Here is a 23,497-nt window from a genome sequence, read left to right on the forward strand (position 1 = left end):
CCAAATCTACTCTACCTGCAGCCATTTTTGACTCCTTTCTCTCTCTCACACCCCAAATCCAATCTGTTAGGAAATCCAGTTCTGCCTCCAAAACATTTCAAAAATCTGACCACTTCGCACCACCCCTGCTACCACCACCCTGGGCCGAGCCACGGTTGTCTTTGTTCTTGAAACTGTAATAAGTGACCTGACGTCACCTTCCACTGTTCTCCTCCTCCCTCTCCCTACTCTATCCACACTGGCCTCCCCTGATGTTCCTTGAGCCCGCCAGGTTTCTTGCTGTTCCTTGAACCTCCCGGTTTTTGAGTAAGTCAAGTACGCTCCCGTCTCAGGGTTTTTGCAACTGCCGTTTCCTCTCCCCGGGATTCTCTTCCAGACACCTACATGGCTCACTCCCTCACCTCCTTCAAGTCTTTACACAAATGTCACCTTCCCAATTGCAGCCAAACCCCTTCATACCTTATACTCCCATTCCTTTGTTAATTGCCCCCAGCACTTAGTATTTCCTGCTACATTGTAGAATTCATAATACACTGTATAATATAATGTCCTGTGCTTGTTGTTGCCTGTCAGCTTCCCCCCACTAGAATGTAAAGTCTACAAGAGCAGGGATTTATGTCTGTTCTGTTTCACTGATGCATCCCCAGATCTTGGAACAAAGTCTGCTACATGGTAGATAAGTATTTGTTGAATTGACTTTTTTTCCTCCCCTTAATTTTAGACCCTGGGATCAGGGATAAGAAAGAGAGAAATTGTGAAACCTTCAACTCCAAAAAAGGTCATGTTAATTTGGAGCCTTGAAACAATAAAAGATGGTATTACCAGTGCGACAATCCAGTGCTGGGCATGGCGTAGCACTTCTGCCCTCCGATGGACTATAGAAAAGCCGGAAGCTCCGGGACTCATTAACTGAACATCAGTCCCAGAACGGTTCTTGAGCTCAGATCTCACAATACCGACTGAACACTTTCTGGACTGAATATAATCAAATTTTGACCATCTCACGGATTTTGGGGGCTTCTTCTGACCTAGAAGCGCTGGGATCTAAAGTCACAATAAGGAAGTAGCTGAACCCAGACTGAGGAGGAGGGTCTTGGAAGTATTTGGTGTGACTGGCTCAGGGACTTGCCCAAGGTCACGTCCGTACTGATGGAACAGGAGCCAGAAAGGGTCCGAGGGGGCTGCTGTATTTCACTCCAAAATGAAAAGGCGTGATTTCTGAATCATTTATTGCCCAGGGATCATCGGTACTGCCGGCTTCCTTCATTAGTCAAGACTGTGCTGAGTGAAGTCGGGAGAAATCAATACCCGCAGGGACGGTGCCGCTGATACGAAGAATATTATACTAAGTAGATTTTTTCTCTCTTAACCAGTTGGCATTTTTTTTTTTCACTTTAAGTGAAATGCTATTCAGTCTTTAAAAATGAGAGGAAATGTGCATTTCAATATAATGACAGAATACAGGGGACTGAATCTTGCTGAGACCCAGGATACCTACTAATTAGCTCCGAGTTACCCACCAGGAACTGATATAACACATGATCACTAACTTATTTAATGGTACAGAGACAGCTGAAAAGATTTTACACCAATCCTAATTTATTTAACTTTTAGCCAGACAACAGCTTAAGCACTGGGTAGAATGGTTGATCATGATTTTCTGTAGAAACAGGGGTGCTATGTTTACAGTACTGCAAAGGAATGCATCTGGGTAAACTCATTTTTAAGTATCTATTAATACAAATGAAGAAATGTGAAAAACATAAACAAAATCAAGAGACTGGTTGCCATTTAATAAACATTGTCAGATATCACTAAAAGATCTCATCATCAAAATACTTACAAGGACAAAACATGTCTGTGAAAACTAAGTTTGAATCCATGATGAATGTAACACCTCTTGGCAAGGGGTACTCTATTTCTAAGAGCTATTTGATGTTGATTACCTATAGTAAAACTCAGTTCAAGGTTCTAAAACAATCTTGGCCTCTTGATTAATAAATATTTTTATAATATTAATTCACTAAAATTTCTGTTTAAGATTGACACTGAAGCCCAGGCTTAACCGATAACAAATGGCCAGGCTGAAGATGTCAGAGTCAGAGCAAGAACAGGGGGAAATTAGAATCATTCAAAGCTCTTGGATGAAGAACGTGGGCATTTTGTGTGTTCTCACAGGAAACTTTTTTTTTAACATCTTTACTGGAGTATAATTGCTTTACAGTGTTGTGTTAGTTTCTGCTGTACAACAAAGTGAATCAGCTATATGTATACATATATCCCCATTTCCCCTCCTTCTTGCAACTCCCTCCCACCCTCCCTATCCCACCTCTCTAGGTGGTCACAAAGCACCGAGCTGATCTCCCTGTGCTATGCGGCTGCTTCCCACTAGCTATCTATTTTACATTTGGTAGTGTATATATGTCCATGGCACTCTCTCACTTCGTCCCAGCTTCCCCTTCCCCCCGCCGTGTCCTCAAGTCCGTTCTCTACGTCTGCATCTTTATTCCTGCCCTGCCACTAGGTTCATCAGTACCATATTTTTAGAGTCCATATATATGCATTAGCATACTGTTTTTCCCTTTCTGACTTACTTCACTCTGTATGGCAGTCTCTAGGTCCATCCACCTCATTACAAATAACTCAATTTCATTCCTTTTTATGGCTGAGTAATATTCCATTGTATATATGTGCCACACCTTCTTTATCCACTCATCTGTTGATGGACACTTAGGTTGCTTCCATGTACTGGCTATTGTAAATAGTGCTGCAATGAACGTTGTGGTACATGACTCTTTTTGAATTATGGTTTTCTCAGGGGATATGCCCAGCAGTGGGGCTGCTAGGTCATCGGATAGTTCTATTTTTAGTTTTTTAAGGAACCTCCATACTGTTCTCCATAGTGGCTGTATCCATTTACATTCCCACCAACAGTGCAAGAGGGTTCCCTTTTCTCCACACCCTCTCCAGCATTTACTGTTTCTAGATTTTTTGATGATGGCCATTCTGACTGGTGTGCAGTGATACCTCACTGTAGTTTTGATTTGCTTTTCTCTAATGATTAGTGATGTTGAGCATCTTCTCATGTGTTTGTTGTCAATCTGTATATCTTCTTTGGAGAAATGTCTATTTAGGTCTTCTGCCCATTTTTGGATTGGGTTGTTTGTTTTTTTGATATTGAGTGGCATGAGCTGCTTGTATATTTTGGAGAATAATCCTTTGTCAGTTGCTTCATTTGCAAATATTTTCTCTCATTCTGAGGGCTGTCTTTTCGTCTTGTTTATGGTTTCCTTTGCTATGCAAAAGCTTTGAAGTTTCATTAGGTCCCTTCTGTTTATTTTTGGTTTTGCTTCCATTACTCCAGGAGGTGGGTCAAAAAGGATCTTGCTGTGATTTATGTCATAGAGTGTTCTTCCTATGCTTTCCTCTAAGAGTTTTACAGTGTCTGGCCTTACATTTAGGTCTTTAATCCATTTTGAGTTTATTTTTGTGTATGGTGTTAGGAAATGTTCTAATTTCATTCTTTTACAAGTAGCTATCCAGTTTTCCCAGCTTCCCACTTATTGAAGAGGCTGTCTTTTCTCCATTGTATATTCTTGCCTCCTTTGTCAAAGATAAGGTAACCATATGTGCGTGGGTTTATCTCTCGGCTTTCTATCCTGTTCCATTGATCTGTATTTCTGTTTTTGTGCCAGTACCATACTGTCTTGATTACTGTAGCTTTGTAGTATCGTCTGAAGTCAGGGAGCCTGATTCCTCCAGCTCCGTTTTTCGTTCTCAAGATTGCTTTGGCAATTCGGGGTCCTTTGTGTTTCCATACAAATTGTAAAATTTCTTGTTCTAGTTCTGTGAAAAATGTCTTTGGTAATTTGATAGGGATTGCATTGAATCTGTAGATTGCTTTGGGTAGTATAGTCATTTTCTTTTTCTTTTTTTAAAATTTTTATTTATTTATTTATATTTTTGGCTGTGTTGGGTCTTCATTGCTGTGCACGGGCTTTCTCTAGCTGCAGCCAGCAGGGGCTACTCTTCGTTGTGGTGCGCAGGCTTCTCATTGTGGTGGCTTGTCTTGTTGTGTACCACAGGCTCTAGGAATGCGGGCTTCACTAGTTGTGGCACGCGGGCTCAGTAGCTGTGGCTCGCGGGCTTAGTTGCTCTGCAGCATGTGGGTTCTTCCCAGACCAGGGATCGAACCTGTGTCCCCTGCATTAGCAGGCAGATTCTTAACCACTGTGCCACCAGGGAAGTCCCAATATAGTCATTTTCACAATGCTGATTCTTCCAATCTAAGAACATGGTATACCTCTCCAGCTGTTTGTATCGTCTTTGATTTCTTTCATCAGTGTCTTAGAGTTTTCTGCATACAGGTCTTTTGCCTCCTTAGGTGTATTCCTAGGTATTTTATTCTTTTTGTTGCAGTGGTAAATGGGAGTGTTTCCTTAATTTCTCTTTCTGATTTTTCATCATTAGTGTATAGGAATGCAAGAGATTTCTGTGCATTAATTTTGTATCCTGCTACTTTACAAAATTCGTTGATTTGCTCTAGTAGTTTTCTGGTGGCATCTTTAGGATTTTCTATGTATAGTATCATGTCATCTGCAAACAGTGACAGTTTTACTTCTTCTTTTCCAATTTGGATTCCTTTTATTTCTTTTTCTTCTTGATTGCTGTGGCTAAAACTTCCAAAACTATGTTGAATAAGAGTGGCAAGAGTTTACATCCTTGTCTTGTTCCTGATCTTAGAGGGAATCCTTTCATTTTTTCACCATTGAGAATGATGTTGGTTGTTGGTCTGTCATATATGGCTTTTATTATGTTGAGATAGGTTCCCTCCATGCCCACTTTCTGGAGAGTTTTTATCATAAATGGGTGTTGAATTTTGTCAAAAGCTTTTCTGCATCTATTGAGATTATCATATGGTTTTAATCCTTCAGTTTGTTAATATGGTGTATCACAGTGGTTGATCTGCATATATTGAAGAATCCTTCAATTCCTAGGATAAACCCCACTTGATCATGGTGTATGATCCTTTTAATGGGCTGTTGGATTCTATTTGCTAGTATTTTGCTGAGGATTTTTGCATCTATGTTCATCAGTGATACTGGCCTGTAGTTTTCTTTTTTTGTGACATCTTTGTCTGGTTTTGGCATCAGGGTGATGGTGGTCTCGTAGAATGAGTTTGGGAGTGTTCCTGCCTCTCCTATAGTTTGGAAGAGTTTGGGAAGAATAAGTGTTATCTCTTCTCTAAATGTTTGATAGAATTCCCCTGTGAAGCCATCTGGCCCTGGGCTTTGGTTTCTTGGAAGATTTTTAACCACAGTTTCAACTTCAGTGCTTGTGATTGGTCTGTCCACATTTTCTATTTCTTCCTGACTCAGTCTTGGAAGGTTGTACCTTTCTAAGAATTTGTCCAGGGGCTTCCCTGGTGATGCAGTGGTTAAGAATCCACCTGCCAATGCAGGGGACACGGGTTCAAGCCCTGGTCTGGGAAGATCCCACATGCTGTGGAGCAACTGAGCTCGTGTGCCACAACTACTGAGCGTGTGTTCTAGAGCTTGTGCTCCATAACGAGAGAAGCCACCACAATGAGAAGCCCACGCACCGCAATGAACAGTAGCCCCCACTCATCGCAACTAGAGAAAGCCCATGCGCAGCAATGAAGACCCAACACAGACAAAAATAAATAAATTTATAATAAAAAAAAAGAATTTGTCCATTTCTTTCAGGTTGTCCATTTTATTGGCATATAGTTGTTTGCAGTAGTCTCTCATGATCCTTTGTATTTCTGTGGTGTCAGTTGTTACTTCCCTTTTTCCTTTCTAATTCTGTTCATTTGGGTCTTCTCCCTTTTTTTCCTGATGAGTCTGGTTTATCAATTTTGTTTATCTTCTCAAAGAACCAGCTCTTAGTTTTATTAATCTTTGCTACTGTTTCTTTCATTTCTTTTTTCATTTCTTTTTGACATGATCTTTATGATTTCTTTCCTTCTGCTAACTTTGGAGGTTTTTTGTTCTTCTTTCTCTAATTACTTTAGGTGTAAGGTTAGGTTGTTTATTTGAGATTTTTCTTGTTTCTTGAGGTAGGATTGTACTGTTATAAATTTCCCTCTTAGAACTGCTTTTGCTGTATCCCATAGGTTTTGGGTTGTCGTGTTTTCATTGTCATTTGTTTCTAGGTATCTCTTGGTTGTTTAGTAGCATATTGTTTAGCCTCCATGTGTTTGTATTTTTTAGTTTTTTTTTTTTTCCTATAATTGATATCTAGTCTCGCAGCGTTGTGGTTGGAAAAGATGCTTGATATGATTTCAATTTTCTTAAATTTACCGAGGCTTGATTTGTGACCCAAGACGTGATCTATCCTGGAGAATGTTCTGTGCACACTTGAGAAGAAAGTGTATTCTGTTGTTTTTGGATGGAATGTCCTATAAACATCAATTAAGTCCGTGTGGTCTATTGTGTCATTTAAAGCTTGTGTTTCCTTATTTATTTTCTGTCTGGATGATCTGTCCATTGGTGTAAGTGTTAAAGTCCCCTACTATTATTGTGTTACTGTCAATTTCCCCTTTTATGGCTGTTAGCATTTGCCTTATGTATTGAGGTGCTCCTATGTTGGGTGCATAGACATTTACAGTTGTTATATCTTCCTCTTGGATTGATCCCTTGATCATTATGTAGTGTCCTTCCCTGTCTCTTGTAATAGTCTTTATTTTAAAGTCTATTTTGTCTGATATGAGTGTTGCTACTCAAGCTTTCTTTTGATTTCATTTGCACGGAATATCTTTTTCCATCCCCTCACTTTCAGTCTGTATGTGTCCCTTGGTCTGAAGTGGGTCTCTTGTAGACAGCATATATATGGGTCTTGTTTTTGTATCCATTCAGCCAGTCTGTGTCTTTTGGCTGGAGCATTTAATTCATTTACATTTAAGGTAAATATTTATAGGTATGTTCCTATTACCATTTTCTTAATTGTTTTGGGTTTGTTTTTGAAGGTCATTTCCTTCTCTTGTGTAGGAAACAACTTTTATCAATAGAAGTGCTATGAAGAATGCTTGGCTACTGGAGAATTGAATAGACATATTTAAAGAGTTTGAGTATCAGTTTAAAGTATGTTCAGCTTTCCTCTCTGAGATAAACGGAGTTTTCTCCAGCTCATGACTGAGTGGACACAAAATGATATTTGAATCAAGACTCAGTTGTTTAAGCAAGCTAGTACACAGGTATTTTCATATGTCTTGAATCCAGAATAAGAGAGGGAACAGGGATGATGGCGGAGGCCAGCCTACCATTGTGGCTTTTAAATGTCTTGTGGCCTTTTTTATTTTTTTTTTTGCCACACGTGGGATCTTAGCTCCCCTACCAGGGATCAAACCCATGCCTCCTGCAATGGAAGTGTGGAGTCTTAACCACTGGGCCACCAGGGAAGTTCCTCTGGTGGCCTTCTGAAGAAAGAATATGAAAGAATAGACAGCTGACAGGAACGATGCAGTGAGATTATTCTCTGAATAACCAAGTTTGTGATCAAAAGAGGTAGTTTTATGAAAACTCAGCATGTTGTGATGAGCCATTTATTTTAACTATTTTCAAAGTACTTGAAATATTTAGAATACTGCTCTGTTGTAGCACAGGTTTATTTACTTCCCAATTATTCTGCCAAAAGTTCAGATTCCAAGTTGAAAAACAGTCCTTATTTAAAGTGAACAGAGAATTTTAAAATGAAGAAAAATAATAAAAAGCTATGAGTCTAAATTAAAAAATCATGATGAATGTCTGTTGGGGAATATGGATAATTTCAAACATTTCAGTGATTTATGTTAGCAAAGCAGCTATCTTTGGCTCTCTATATGTCAAACTTTAGATAAACAAGTTTATTTAAATATTTGAAAATCCAAATAATTTATCCCTAATCCAATGCAGACATCATAAGAGAATTTCATAATATTAAAGAATAAGTGAACTTTTTCTTAAAATGAAGTGTACTAAAACAGTCCACAGCAAAAGATTAGAAGACAGAATTATACATTTATGTCAGAAGGACCAAAATCAATATCTTATTCAAAATTCATAAAACATCAAACATTCAAATACAAATGAGCAAATGTTATCATTATTCTTAAGTCATTACAAGTTTTAAAAATGATAGCATTGGCTCTGATAATGATAATTTGGCTCATAATTGATTTTGACACTGTCTTCTTCTCAGGGTTCAGGAGAAAAGAGTTGTCTATTCTTGAAGAACATTTAAAGAACTTCCAGTTCAGGAGCTTACACTGTGATATTTTATTCTGCCTAAATCAAGATTAAATCATTGAAGATGTCATAGCAAGAAGTAAAACTCTAGGGAGGCTATTAACAATTTAGCATTTCTAGTTCATGCTGGAGTGTTAATTCCACTTCCCAAAGAAAACAGGAGAAGTGGTAATCATTCAAATTAAGATCCTGTGACTGCAGAATTGTGCCACCACATTTATATTAGAGCACATTTGGAGTAACGTGCAAATGTCTCCATGGAGGCAGTGAAGTTATTGAGGTGTCAGCTTGATTTCTCCCTAAGTTATTTCTTCACACTAAAATACAGAAGTGATTCACAAACAGAAGTGAGTTTCTGCATATATGTCTAGCAGTGTCTTCTGAGATAAGGGGTTCTCTGGGCCAGGGACTAGTGATGGTCTTTAAGACCTCAGCTGTAAATGTGTCTTTTCTGCACTGTAGTTTCCTTCTGACATGCTCAAGTCTGTAACTCAGGGTCACCTTGGGTAGCAAGCTCTGTAGCTACACCTGTGCTCTGAGGTATGCCAAGCTGGGGAGGACAGCAGCCTGCAGAAGTGCCCGGGACTGAAACTGGGAGCTGCATGGCAGAGAATAAGGTGAGAAGTGACAGCCAAGAGGTGTTCAAAATCCCCAAGAATACTCAGAAATACCTGTGAAGGGGCCGGACATCCAGTAGTCATGTCCAATGGATGCTCTGCTTGTATTTGTCACTAAAGAGAGGGACACATTTGAAGGCCTGCAAAATGTGAGTAGGGGGTACTCAGTATCACGTGTAAAATGGTGAAACATCTGCCTGGGGTTTCCTTCTTCAAGAGAACATGGTTTTGTTGGCTCAGTAGAAACAGGAACTTTGAACATGGATAAATGTAACACTTGGATTCTTAGTTTTTAGTAGCAAGGTGCCGAGATCAACCCTGGCTGACTTCAGCAGGGAAAGACATTAGGGGCTCACGATTTGGCGGGGGGAGCTGGAAGCCTTGAGGCTAAGCTTTCAGGGACAAAGCTCACGCCTATTACCACCACTGCCACAAGGGACCCCAGCCTACACCACGGTGTCTGCTCATTATCCTACAGTCATGACTAGCAACAGCCTAGCTTCTTCTTGGCAATGCCATTTGTGCAATGAGGGAGTCTGAGAGGTAGAGCTGAAATCCCCACCTGTAGCCCAGCTGCAAGGGAGGCTGGAATAGGAGTACAAAGTATTATCATTTGAGGCAGTCTTGGCAGCCTCCTGCCAAGAGTTACAAGGCGGAGAACATTGCCCTAATATGGAGAGGGGTGCACATGCTGGGCCATCAAAATGACAGGGCCCGGCCCAGAGGAGGAAGATTTCTACCCTGGAGAGGGGAACTCCAGCCCTCTGTAAAGGTGGGTCCCTTTGTTTCATTTAAATTAATTAATATTTTTCCTGATGATAAAGATGCCTTGTGAGAGACTTCCATTCCCAACGTTAAGGCCTAGACCAAAAATTCTCACACTACAATAGCCTAGATGTGCGGATAAAATATAACCCACATTCCCTTAAATAAACAGCTGAACTAGCAAGGAAGTAAGGGAAATCCCCAGTGGGAAAACACAAGGAAGAAATTAAAACCTGGAGCAGTGGTGGCTGCCTGAGAACATGCTCACTTTGGTACGCAAAAGCTTGAGTTTCCACTTCCCTTCTCATATTTATCCAAGGTCTCTCACTTTCCATCCTCATGTGCTGAGCAAACTCAATCTCTTTATTAATCTCATTGTGAACTAAATCTCATTGTACAGAAAAGTTCTTGGATTGGCACCAATCTATGGTTCACGCTTTGAGCAGCACTACATTTAGACTTTGTTGAATTAACTATACCTGTTAACTGTTTAAAGATGATTACTAAATAAAAGAAACAAAATGTATCTATCTTTCAAACCAGTAGAAGAAGAAAAAAGGTATATATTTATTTACTTCTCAATCAGTTTACTAGAAGCCAGGGGAAAAAAAAGGGAAGGGGAAAGAATCAGAAAAGTACAATAAAGTGGTAGAAAAAATTAACTCCAAATATGATCACAATAAATGTGAACAGAATAAATGGACTAGTTACAAGACAGAGATTGTCAGATCAGATAAAAACAGCAACAAAATCTAACTTTATGTTATTCAAATGAATAACAAATGAAACCTACCTAAAAGCACAAAAGCAGAGCGAGGCTGAGAGTAAAACTAAAAATTAAATAACAAGTATGATGGTAATTTATGTTTCAACCTGGTTAGGCCACAGTACCCAGACATTTTGTCAAACACTATTCCAGATGTTTCTGTGAAGGCATTTTTTTAGATGGGATTAACATTTAAATCAGCAGACTTTGAGTAAAGCAGATTACCCTCCATAATGTAGGTGGGACACATCCAATCAGTTGCAGGCCTTAGTAGAAAAAGACTGACCTCCCCAGAAGAAGAGGGAATTCTGCCAGCAGATTACCTTTGGACTCCACCTGCAACTTCCATGCATGGGTCTCCAGCCTCCTGGCCTACCCTGCAGATTTTGAACTCACCAAGCCTCCAAAATTGTGTGAGCCAATTACTTAAAATAAACCTCTCTATATACACATCTTATTGGTTCTGTTACTCTGGAGAACCCTGACCAACACAACAAGCAAACAAAGGGTAAAACAAACCTTAAGGTAAAAAGCATTAGGGGGGACATTGGAATAGAGGACTAAGAGGTACAAACCATTAGGTATAAAATAAGCTGCAAGAATATATTGTATAAGATGGGGAATATACCCAATATTGTATAATAACTATAAATGGAGTATATAGTGAATCACTATAAAATTGTGAATCATTATATTGTACACCTATAACTTACATAATATTGTACAGCAAAGATACTTCAAATAAAAAAATAAAGGATGAAGATGAGGAAGGCCTGAACGCACTGATAAAAGAACAGTTCTCTAGGAAGTTTGCCAGGAAGCTAACTGTGATGTGCGTGCACATAAACACCACAACCCCAAACATACGCGTAGAAATGAACAAATTATAAGGAGATATTGAAATCTATAATCACGCTGAGAGATGTCTATCATGCAGACAAAAACACTGGGAAGATGATAAAGACAGGAATGGAACAGAACTAACAAGATAAATATACCGGACACACATACAATTCTGTACCCTTATAGCTAAAGCGTAGAGGTTTTTTCAAACACGTGAAAAAATGACAAAAATTGACCACAAAGGATAGGCTCAATGAATAGCTAACAACTATTATCAGCAAGATGGTATCTTCTGACCTATGATACAATCAAGATAGACAAAAATAAGTAAAAGATACTTTAAAAGATCATAAATTTTGAATATTTAAAACATACTGCTAAATGACCAAGGGTGAACTCATGGAATACAGAATGTATTTAATGGAACACAGAACATATCTAGAACTAAAAAAGAATAGAAGGACTACATTTGAAATTTGCAGTTTTTAACTAAAGGGCTACGGAAAGGATAATTTAGTCTTAAGTGTTTTTATTAGAAATTAAAAGAAATTTTAAAATTAGTGGGAAAGATGATGAAATTATAAAGAAAAGCAACGGAATGACTATCACAAAGCGAGGAGAGTGGTTACACTGAGGAAGAGAGCAGAATGTAGCGGGGGAGGGTGCACAAGGGATTTTGAGGGGCTGACAATGTTCTTCTCCTGAACTGCATCACGGTTACCCATTTGTTTGCATTATAATTATTCTTTAAATTATGCAAATATGTTTACATGCCCTCTGTCTGAAAGACATTTTACAATAAAAGACTTAAACTAAGAAAACAATTAAGTTAAAAGTGTAACGGAGAGTTATCCAAAGAATAGCAAACAAACCAAAATCCGGCTCCATGCTCTTTGTAGGAGATACTTCTAAAACAAAGGTATGGAAAGGTTGTAGGAAAAATGTGGAAAAAGACCAACCTGGAAAGTAATAATCAAAGAAATCTAGTGTAACTATATTAATTTTAAAAATAGACCTTAAGATAAAAACCATTAGTAGGGGTAGAAGAAGTTACTACAGAATAATAAGGTTTGAAATCACCAATAAAATAAAACAATTCTAAACTCGAATGCACCAGTAAAATCGTGTCAAAATATAGGGAGCAAAAACTGATAGAACTAAAGGGAGAAAGGTACAAATTTACAACCTGGCTGATAATCAGGCAGATACAAAATTTAAGTAGATATAGAATATTTCATCAAAATAATTAATAAGCTCAATTTAGTGAGTATACATAGAGCTTTACACCCAACAACTGAAGCATGCATATTCTCCTAATGCACGTATAAAACATTAGTGATAACACACTAGGCTATAAAGCAAGTCTCAAAAATTTTCAAGAATTAGGATCCATACAGATAAGGTCCTCTGACCACAGTACAATTCAATTAGAAGTCAGTAACAACAAAACAACCCAGAGGTTTGGAACCCCAAAACCTCACTTAAAAATAATTCATGATCCAAAGAAGGGATTATAATAAAATTGTTAAAAAATTTAGATCTGAGTGATAATAAAAATGCTATATATCAAAACTTGTAGAATTGTGCACATGGCCCTATGAGGGATATTTATAGCCCTAAATGATTATATTAGAAAAGAAAAAAGGCTGAAAAGTAATGAGCTTATCATGGAAATTATTCAATAATAAATTAGAAGAAGAAAAGAATAAATCTAAAGAAAATAGAACTGTAGGAGCAAAGATGTATGAAACAGAAACAAACACACAAATCAACAAAGTCAAGAGATGGTTCTTAAAGACCAATAGAGTAGACAAACCTCAGGAGAAAATGAGAGAAGACAAAAAATACCATCAGGAATCAAAAGAGGTGCATAATTACAGATACAGCAAAGATAAATAGTAAGGCACTCAGTAAGGCACTCAGTGGCTATGTGTCCCATGGGTAAATTATTCAACCTCTACAATACTTTGGTTTCATCATCTGTAAATTAGGGTTACCTAAAGAACCAATCTCAACATGATTGTTGTGAAAATTAAACTAGTTAATGTATGTAATATGCTTAGACCCATCCTTGGCAATAAAAGTGATAACAACTATTATATCTAGTGCTCACTAAATGTTAGGGGTTGCTCCCATTGTTGGTACTTGTTTGTTATCTTCCCTTAGCCAGTTGGACTATTTTATTAGTATTTTCTAAGAACATCTTTTGATTTTGTTGATCTTCTCACTTATTGCATTATTTTCTATTTCATTAATTTCCACTCATATCTAGCATTTCCTTCCTTCTGCTTTCTTTGGGTTTAATCTGTTATTCTTTTACAAGCTTCTTTAATTGAACATTCAACACATTTATTTTCAATGTTTCTTGTTTTCAAAATTTGTTTTTGATGCTAAAATGTCCTTCTAGCTAGCTAAGGTACTAAAGTATTGTCTAGGTTAAGCTATATAATGTTATTACTTCAATTCTATAGTAGTTTTAAAACATGCCCAGGAGTTCTTTGATAATCCTTCTATCAAAAGATGGAGTCTAATTTCCTGCTTCCTTCAGCCTGACTGACTGAGCTCAAGTGGAGAGAAGTGATGGTGAGTGACTTCTGAAGCTAGGTCATAGCAGGAGATACAGCTACTGCAAGGCTCTACTGAGACGGTCATCCTTAGAACAAGCCAGCATGTTCTGGGGAAGCCCAGGCTATGTGAAGAGGCCGTGTATAGGTGTTCCAGCTGACAGCTACCATCCACTGCCAGACACAAGAGTAAGCCTTCAGATGATTCCAACCCTCAGCCTTTGAGATGTGCCAGCTGATGCCCCGTGGAACAGAGGGGCAGAGACATACCAACTTTACTAAGTCTAAGCCAAACTATAGACCGGTCAACAAAATAAATGTTATATTTTTAGGCCACTAAGTTTCAGTATGCTTTGTTTTGTGGCAATAGACAACCATAACTGTTCTAAATATTTTTAATTTTAACATTATGAAATTCTTTTAAAGACATGAATTATTTAAGAATATGTATATTCCATAGTTTCCAAACAAACAAATAATGGTAGTGGTGGTAGTGGTGAAGGGATGGTTTATTTTATTATTCATTTCTAATTTAATTTGACTGTGGTTAGAAATGTGGTCTGAGTATATTATTTATTTTAAATTTGTTAAAAAATTTTGTAATAAGCTGTAAGTGTAATTGTTCCATACGTCCTTGTAAAGAATACATCTTTGTTCGGTGCAGGCTTTCATACATATATGTATTTGTGTGTATATAGATATATACACACACACATATGTACAAATATACACACATACACTCACACACACACATATATATATGAAAACACTGATCTAATGAAAATTATATATAGGTCTACATTAGATGAGTGGTTTTCAAAGTTTTTGTTCTCAGGACCCCTTACCTTTTTAAAACTGGAGGACCTCGAAGACCTTTTGTTTATGTGGGGTATATTTATCAATATTTACTGTACTAGAAATTAAAGCTGAGACATTTAAAAAATATTTATAAATTCATTTAAAAATTATAATAATAAAACGATGCATATTAGCAAATGTTTTACTTAAAAAATGCATTTTTTAAAATAAGAAAATTTAGGAACAAGAGTGGCATTATTTTACACTTGAAAATTCTTTAATGTCTGGTGTATTAAAAGACAGTTGTATTCGTATATCTGCTTCTGCATTCAATCTGCTGAGATATATTGTTTTGGTCAAAGTACATGAAGAAAGTTCAGCCTCAGACAGATACAAAATTGGAAAATAGAGAAGTATCATAATTGTCTTTCCAGGGAACTGTGAATATTCTTCTTTGATACACTCCAAAATACAGCAAGTGTCAGTTTCTTAAGGATAACTGTGACATGAAATGGAAACCTTATCAGTAAACTTTTCATACTCTAGTATGTTGAAATTGATCGGTTTATCATGCACTTAAAATAGGTCTTTCACCACATAAAATTTTGTAATATCTTGTGTTTGCCATCTTGAAAATATTGTTCTACTGAGTTGTAAAGATCTGCCCAAATGTTGACCCAGTTCATTATTTAATATTAAAAAAGTCATACTCATTAATCAATATCACCACTGATCTCATCAGAAAAGTCTTTATGTACTGGGAGGCTGCCAAACTCTCAGTGGTGATTACACATTTCTAAACTTCTAATTTTTGCTTGAAAACTCAATTTTTTGGCAATAAATGTGTTAGTTGTCTTTTCCAAAGTGACAGGCTTCGTTCATTTTTGAGAAAATGACTGCCAAATGTTTGAGTCTAATCAGTTTGTCAGTAGTTGTTCTTTTGAGTAAATATGGTGTTCCTGACTTCCAGAATGGCAGTGTGAGGAGCTCTGTGGACCCAGTCCCAGCAAAACAAGCATAATTGGTAGAAATTATTTTTTAAAAGTGTCTAAAATTGTCTTAAGGGCATACAACAAATGAAGAAACAGTTATTAAAGAAAACCCACTAATACTCAGTATGAACAGTGAAAGTCTGTGGCATTTCAACCATGATCCACTTAACCTCTCACCCTTTCCACCTCAGTATGATGGAAACTCCACTCCAGGCTGGTGCACCAAGAATACAGGGCTCCCTTTCCTGCCAGTTCCCACTTAAGGGCTATGATACACCCCCCAGGAGGAGCAAGCCACCTGTGTTTCTCATCCTGCCCAACTATGTGTTGCAGAGGCTAAACTCTAGACAAGTACAGCTGAGAGGCTGGAGGCTCCCTTCCTCCACCCAGCTCCAACTCAGAGAGCAGATGCTGTGTCAGGTGTGGCACACTGAGAATACTGGTGCCCTGATGGCCCTCACCCCTGTTTGTTCATAGGGCAGAGGATCCACCCTGGAATACATAAGCTGAGAAGGCCAGAGGCTTCAGCCCCCACCTGACGCTGCTCACAAAACAAGGGTGTCACTCTAAGAGAAACTGGTCACTGTCCCCTCCCCCAGCTCCAGATTTGTGGCTCAGAGGTCTTGCCCAGGGGAAGAGGCAGGATTTAAGAACCAAGAACTCCAAAGCTCTTCCCACAGGAACTGACATTATTTGGAACAGAGTGTGAGGAAGTTCAAGGCAAAGGATGCTCTCAAAAACAAATAAGCTTTTGGTAGTAAGCAAGCAAGGGGAGGTTAGTAGCTTCATCATAGCAACAACCTAAACTGCAGGCCAACTTCTTTACCAGAGAGAACCAAGGAAAGAGATGGCTTAGAGGAGCCCTCCTGGGGTCAGAACAGATCTCAAGACTAGCCTCAAAAATTCCCCTGCAAAGGGGCCCAAATTTAATTGGATCAGACTGTGAGCAATTTTTTCCCAGAGCATTGTGAAAACAAAGATAGTACTCAGAAATTAATAAAGGATAACAGTTTGATATGATACCAAAAATGCAGACAGCTTATTGGAGAGATCAGGGAAAGAGACAGAGAGCCTACTGAAACCATGATCATCTCAGGGTGACTGTGCAATATATCCAAGGCTGCACTCCTGAGAAAGTTTCATGAGAGGCTCCATGCTGTTGAGGGGGTGAGGAGAAACAGACTCCACTACAATAGCTTGCCAATCACTGAACAAATAAACAAGCAAATAGCAACAACAAGCTCTGAGGGAAGGTGGACCAGTAACCAGAGCTGCTACAATATATTATCTTAAATACCTAGTTACCAACAATAAATTATGAACATGCAAAGAAACAGAAAAATATGACCCAAACAGGAAAAACAAGGCAACAGAAACCATGACAGGGCCCAGATACTAGGTTTAACAGACATAAACTTCAAAGCAGCATTATAAATATGCTCAAAGATGTAACAGAAACCATGATTAAAGAAGTAAAGCAAAGTATGATGACAATATCTCATCAAATAGAGAATATCAATACAGATAATTTTTTTAAAAAAATTAAATTCTGGTGTTGAAAAGTACAAAAATGAAACAGAAAGTTCACTAGAGATCCTCAACAGTGGATTTCAAAGGGCAGAAAAAAGAATCTGTAAACTTGAAGTTATATCAACAGAGAGACTATGCAATCCAAAGAACAAAGAGAAAACAAGAATGAAGAAAAATGAACAGAGGACTTGACTGCCAAGAAGGGAGAGTAGAAAGAGCCTGAGCTCACCTCGTTTCATGGGCACAGCAAAATTACAAATATTTACAGAACAACTATCAGTGAAAAAGACTGGAACCTATGAGAAAAGATCTTCTACAACCAAAGATATAAAGAAGGAATCACAACAAGATGGGTAGGAGGGGTGGGGTCACAGTATAGTCAAGACCCATAACCCCAGGTGGACAATCCACAAATGGGAGAATAATTATAATTGCACAGGTTCTCCCCAAGGAGCAAAGGGTCTGAGCCCCACATAAGGCTCCCCAGCCTGGGGGTCCTGCAAGACAAGCCCCCAGAACATCTGGCTCTGAAGGCCAGTAGGACTTACTTTCAGGAGACCCACAGGGCTGTGAGAAATAGAGACTCCACTTTTAAAGAATGCACACAAAAATCTCACACACTCTGGGACCCAGGGCAGAAGCAGTCATTTGAAAGGAGCTCGTGTCAGAACTACTTGCTGATCTTGGAGAGTCTCCTGGAGAAGCAAGGGGCAACTGGAGCTCACCCTGGGGACATAGACACTGGCGGCAGTGAATTTGGGGAGCTCATTCTACCACGTGGACATTGGTGCTGACAAATGGCATCTTGGAATCCTCCCTCTAGTTTATTAGCCTCAGGATCCAGCACCACTCCCACCCACCAGTATGTAGGCACCAGTACTGGGATGCCTCAGACCAAGCAACTAACTGGGTGAAGACAGAGCACCACCCACCAGCAAATAGGCTGCCTTAAGAACCCCCCTGAGCCCTTAGCCACTCCTGGACATGGCCCCGCCCATGAGAGGGTCCAGGACCAGGAGCCCCAGGACCCAGCTACACAGAACTAGAATATTTTCCACAAAACTAGGACAAATAATTTTAAAATTTTTATGGAAACCCAGAAGACCCCGAACAGCCAAAATGATATTAAGACAGAAGAACAGAGCTGTAGGTATCAGACTCCCTGACTTCAGACTATACTACAAAGCTACAGTAATCAAAACAGTATGGTGCTGCCACAAAAATAGACACATAAATCAATGGAACAATATAGAGAGCTCAGAAATAAATCCATGCACTTATGGTAAATTAATCTATGACAAAGGAGGCAAAAATATACAATGGAGAAAAGATAGTCTCTTCAATAAGTGGTACTGGGAAAAATGGACAGCTATATACATATATATATATATATATATATATATATATATATATATATATATATATATATATATATATAATAAAATTATAACATTTTCTAACACTATATACAAAAATAAACTCAAAATGGATTAAAGACCTAAATGTAAGTCCAGAAACCATAAAATTCCCAGAAGAAAACATAGGCAGAACACTCTGACATAAATCACAGCAACATTTTTTTGGATCTGTCTCCTAAGGCAACGGAAACAAAAGCAAAAATAAATAAATGGGACCTAATTAAGCTTAAAAGCTTTTGCACGGCAAAGGATACCATCGACAAAGCAAAAAGATAACCTACTACACGGGAGAAAATATTTGCAAATGATATGACCTATAAGAGATTACTATCCAAAATACATAAACAGCTCATATAACTCAACATATTAAAAAAAAAAGCCAATTAAAAATGGGCAGAAGACTTGAAAAGACATTTTTCCAAAAAAGACATACAGATGGCCCACAGGCACATGAGAAGATGCTCAACATCACTAATAATCAGAGAAACGCACATCAAAACCACCATGAGATATCACCTCATACCTGTCAGAATGACCACCATCAAAAAGGCCACAAATAACAAATACTGGTGAGGATGTGGAGATAAGGCAACCCTTGTACACTGTTGGTGGGAATGTAAACTGGTATAGCCACTGTGGAAAATAGTATGGAGGTTTCTCAAATAATTAAAAATAGAAATACCATATGGTCCAGCAATTTTACTCCTGTATATATATCTGAAGAAAACGAAAACTAATTTAAAAGGCTACATGGACCCCAATGTCCATAGCAGCACTATTTACAATAGTCAAGGTACAGAAGAAACCTAAGTGTCCACCAACAGGTGAATGGATAAAGAAGATGTGTTACACACACACACACACACACACCCAAACACACACAAAAATGGAATACTATTCAGCCACAAAAAGAATGAAATCTTGCCAGTTGCAGCAACGTGAATGGACTTGGAGGCTACTATGCTAAGTGAAATAAGTCAGACAAAAACAAATACTGTATGATATCACTTACATGTGGAATCTAAAAAATAAAACCAACTAGTGAATATAACAAGAAAGAAACAAGACTCAGAGATACAGAGAACAAAGTAGTGGATATCAGTGGAGAGAGGGAAGGAGGGAGGGGCAAGATAGGGTAGGGCTGGGGTCCCCAAAGCCCTGTTAGGAACCGGGCCGCACAGCAGGTGAGCAGTGGGTGAGTGAGCGAAGCTTCATCTGCCGCTCCCATCGCTCGCACTGCTGCCTCAACCATCCTCCACACCCACCCCCCACCACCGTCGGTGGAAAAACTGTCTTACACGAAACCGGTCCCTGGTGCCAAAAAAGGTTGGGGACTGCTGGGGTAGGGGATTAAGAGGTACAAACTACTACATATAGGGACTTCCCTCCCTGGTGGTCCAGTGGGTAGGACTCCGAGCTCCCAATGCAGGGGGCCCGGGTTCTATCCCTGGTCGAGGAACTAGATGCTGCATGTATGCCACAACTAAGAGTTCGCATGTCGCAACTAAGAAGGCTGCATGCCGCAACGAAGATCCTGTGCGCCACAACTAAGACCCGGCGCAGCCAAAATAAATAAATAAATAAATATTTAAAAAAAAAACACTACCATGTATAAAATAAATATGCTACAAGGATATACTATATAGCACAGGGAATACAGGCAATATTTTCACAATAACTATAAATAGAGTATAACCTTTAAAAATTGTGAATCATTATTTATGCCTGAAACATAATATTGTGTATCAACTATACCTCAATCAAAAAAAAGATAGAAATCAAACTTCTGGTCACCAAAGGGGAGAGGGAAAGGGGGAGGGACAAAATTAGGAGTGTGAGATTAAGAGGTACAGACTACTATGTATAAAATAGATAAGCAACAAGGATATATTGTACAGCACAGGGAATTATAGCCATTATCTTCTAATAACTTATAATGGAGTATAATCTGCAAAAGTACTGAATCACTGTGTTATACACCTAAAACTAACATAATATTGTAAACCGGCTATACTTCAATTAAAAAAAAAAAACTAGTATGCTGTGCCCCCTCCCCACAGCTGGTGTGTCAGCTCCATGAAGGCAGGAACTTGTCTTTTTTTGGGTTCGTCACCATATGCCAGCATCTACAGCAGCCTCTTGTACATAACAGGCACTCAAACCTTCGTTAAGTGAATGAGTTAACATCTTGGAATATTTTCCTCTTCTTTTGCTCTTCGCCCATATATTTTTCTATGAAATTTTAAAAACATATCATTTTCTAAAAACATTAATACTCTCCTTAAACATTCAAAGGTTTGTATGATTGAATATTTTAATGTAAAATTGGCAACTACATCTAATCTCTCAGCAATTCAAACTCACTTCTGATTTTGAAACACTATCATTTCACTTTTTAGCTGTCCCTGTACAGCTGATTATTTATAAAGGTAAAAAATCTAACACAAGGGTTTGTTAAACTTCTGTGATGGAAGAGGAGGTGACATAGCCCAGTTCCAGCCTGATGTCCCCCTCCCTCCCCACACACTGACCAAGACACAACCACCATTTTTTTTCTTGGTCAAATATACATCCTTCTAAACAAAAATTTACTGAGTTTATCATAGTAGGAACCTCAGGATAAACAGCTGATGCTGAACAGAATTGCAATTCTGATGGAGAAATTTATCGAAATACTCCAGAAGGTGTTTTGGTTTACCCTGCAATGCTATCTATACCACAGACTGGGGCTCTGCCACTCACTAGAATAACTTCCCATGATTACAGACAAGAAAGACTTAGTTTCTGGTCCTGAGGTTGGGAAAGTTGCTGCCAGCTCCTCTCTTTTGATTGCTGTTTACTGTTAACTCACACATGCTGCAGGGAATCGTCACTTGACCTCCCTTCTCCTGTGGATGCAGTTTTATTGACCTTTTAACTAATGGGTATATCCTATGCTATTGTCCCAGGGATTAAGGTAAATTATTAATGTTTTAAGGCAAAAATTGCTTACAACTCTTTATCTTGCCTCTTGAGCAAATCCTAATGAAGGAAAATATAGGTGAAAAAAGTAAGACGGACAAAAAAACCCTTGTTTTTGTTCTTCCATTCCATGAGTGATAAATGGTAAATGGTAATAGATGAGATTTTGTTTGTCTGGCATAGAGAGTTGAGAAGATATTTTTAAAATGTGGGTCTCAAAACATAATTTCAGTCTGTAGATTAAGTGTGAGGTTGTAAATTAAGAAGTCTACATCTGTTCGAACTGTGTTGTTAGGTTAGTTTGTTTTTTTTTTTTACATTTTTATTTTTTAACATCTTTATTAGAGTATAATTGCTGTACAATGGTGTGTCAGTTTCTGCTTTATAACAAAGTGAATCAGTTATACATATACATATGTCCCCATATCTCTTCCCTCTTGCATCTCCCTCCCTCCCACCCTCCCTATCCCACCCCTCTAGGTGGCCACAAAGCACCGGGCTGATCTCCCTGTGCTATGCGGTTGCTTCCCACTAGCTATCTGTTTTACATTTGGTAGTGTATATATGTCCATGCCACTCTCTCACTTTGTCCCAGCTTACCCTTCCCCCTCCCCGTATCCTCAAGTCCATTCTCAAGTAGGTCTGCATCTTTATTCCCGTCTTGCCCCTAGGTTCTTCTGACCATTTTCTTTTTCTTTTTTTTTTAGATTCCATATATATGTGTTAGTTTTAAAAAAATGGTTGCTTGCATATTTTCATAAAAATGAATACTTGGGTTTGGTCTTGAATTCAGTAAGCAGCACAGTTATATCTAGTTTTTACTTCAAAACTGTAGTATTTTAATTATAAATATAATAGTACTGGGAGAAATACCACAAATGAAGATTTGTTTATAGCTACCTAATCCTAAAACACTTTAATGAGAATCTTCTCTATAGTTAGGGTACTATGCACGATGCTGGTAGAAAGAAAAGTCCAGGGTTTGTGACGTGCCCTGAGGCAAATCCTGATGAACAGGGCCAGCCATCCACCTGAGTCATCTCGGAGTGACAGCCGCAGGCAGTCGGCCGTGTGGTCTGCGAGGTCAGAGCAAATCTAGAAAAACTACTTGGACACTGTTGTTGACTTTGTGTGTCCAACTGTGGCTTACAAAGAAAATGGGCAGCATTTGGAATGAGGAGGTCTTAATCAGTGACGTCCCCATAACTGGTAGAAGGTGACTGATTCATTTAGAAAACTTAATTCCAGTATGTGTTAATTTTGTTCTAAAAAGAACTGCGGAGGACTCAGTACCACTGATTCTATTATGATGGATTCTGAGGAATAAAGGATTGTGTCTGAAAAGGTATGATTAACTGTAACAGGTCTATGAAAACGAGTTTAGATATTTCTTGTGGATTTCTAGAAACAGGTCCCTTTTTTTTTCTTTTTTACTTAAATGCAATATTAAAACTAGTACAAGACGGTCCCAGAGACATTTAAGTGGCCATGTGGAGACTGAGGCAGCCTTGGGAACGGACCTGCAGACTGTGTTTCTTTCTCAGGTGTCTGTGGGTATCTCCTCTAGGGTGTGGTGTCTGTGGGCATCTCCTCTAGGGTGGGGTGTCTGTGGACTAGTACAAGGGGCTGCTTGTGACGGCAATTTATACCGCAAACCAGGTGATTTCCATCGTAAGAGCTATTAGGACACCTCGTTTCCACAGAGCTCTCAATGGCTCAAAAGATTTAAAGGCGCTTTTCATGTCATATGTGCATGGTTTTCATAACTCATCAAGAATGAGCTAGCTATTTACAATAGCCAGGACATGGAAGCAACCTAAGTGTCCATCGACAGATGAATGGATAAAGAAGATGTGGCACATATATACAATGGAATATTACTCAGCCATGAAAAGGAACAAAATTGAGTTATTTGTAGTGAGGTGGATGGACCTAGAGACTGTCATACAGAGTGAAGTAAGTCAGAAAGAGAAAAACAAATACCGTATGCTAACACA

At 38.6% G+C, this 23,497-nt stretch overlaps 1 protein-coding gene across 4 annotated transcripts in view; it reads right to left on the reverse strand.

Annotated features, from left to right (window-relative positions):
* ULK4 (unc-51 like kinase 4) overlaps positions 1–23,497 on the reverse strand; it is a 540,948-nt gene that overhangs the window by 42,694 nt on the left and 474,757 nt on the right. The window lies entirely within an intron of this gene.

The sequence above is a fragment of the Eschrichtius robustus genome, chromosome 12, assembly GCF_028021215.1.
Source record: "Eschrichtius robustus isolate mEscRob2 chromosome 12, mEscRob2.pri, whole genome shotgun sequence".
Classification (NCBI taxonomy): Eukaryota; Metazoa; Chordata; class Mammalia; order Artiodactyla; family Eschrichtiidae; genus Eschrichtius; species Eschrichtius robustus.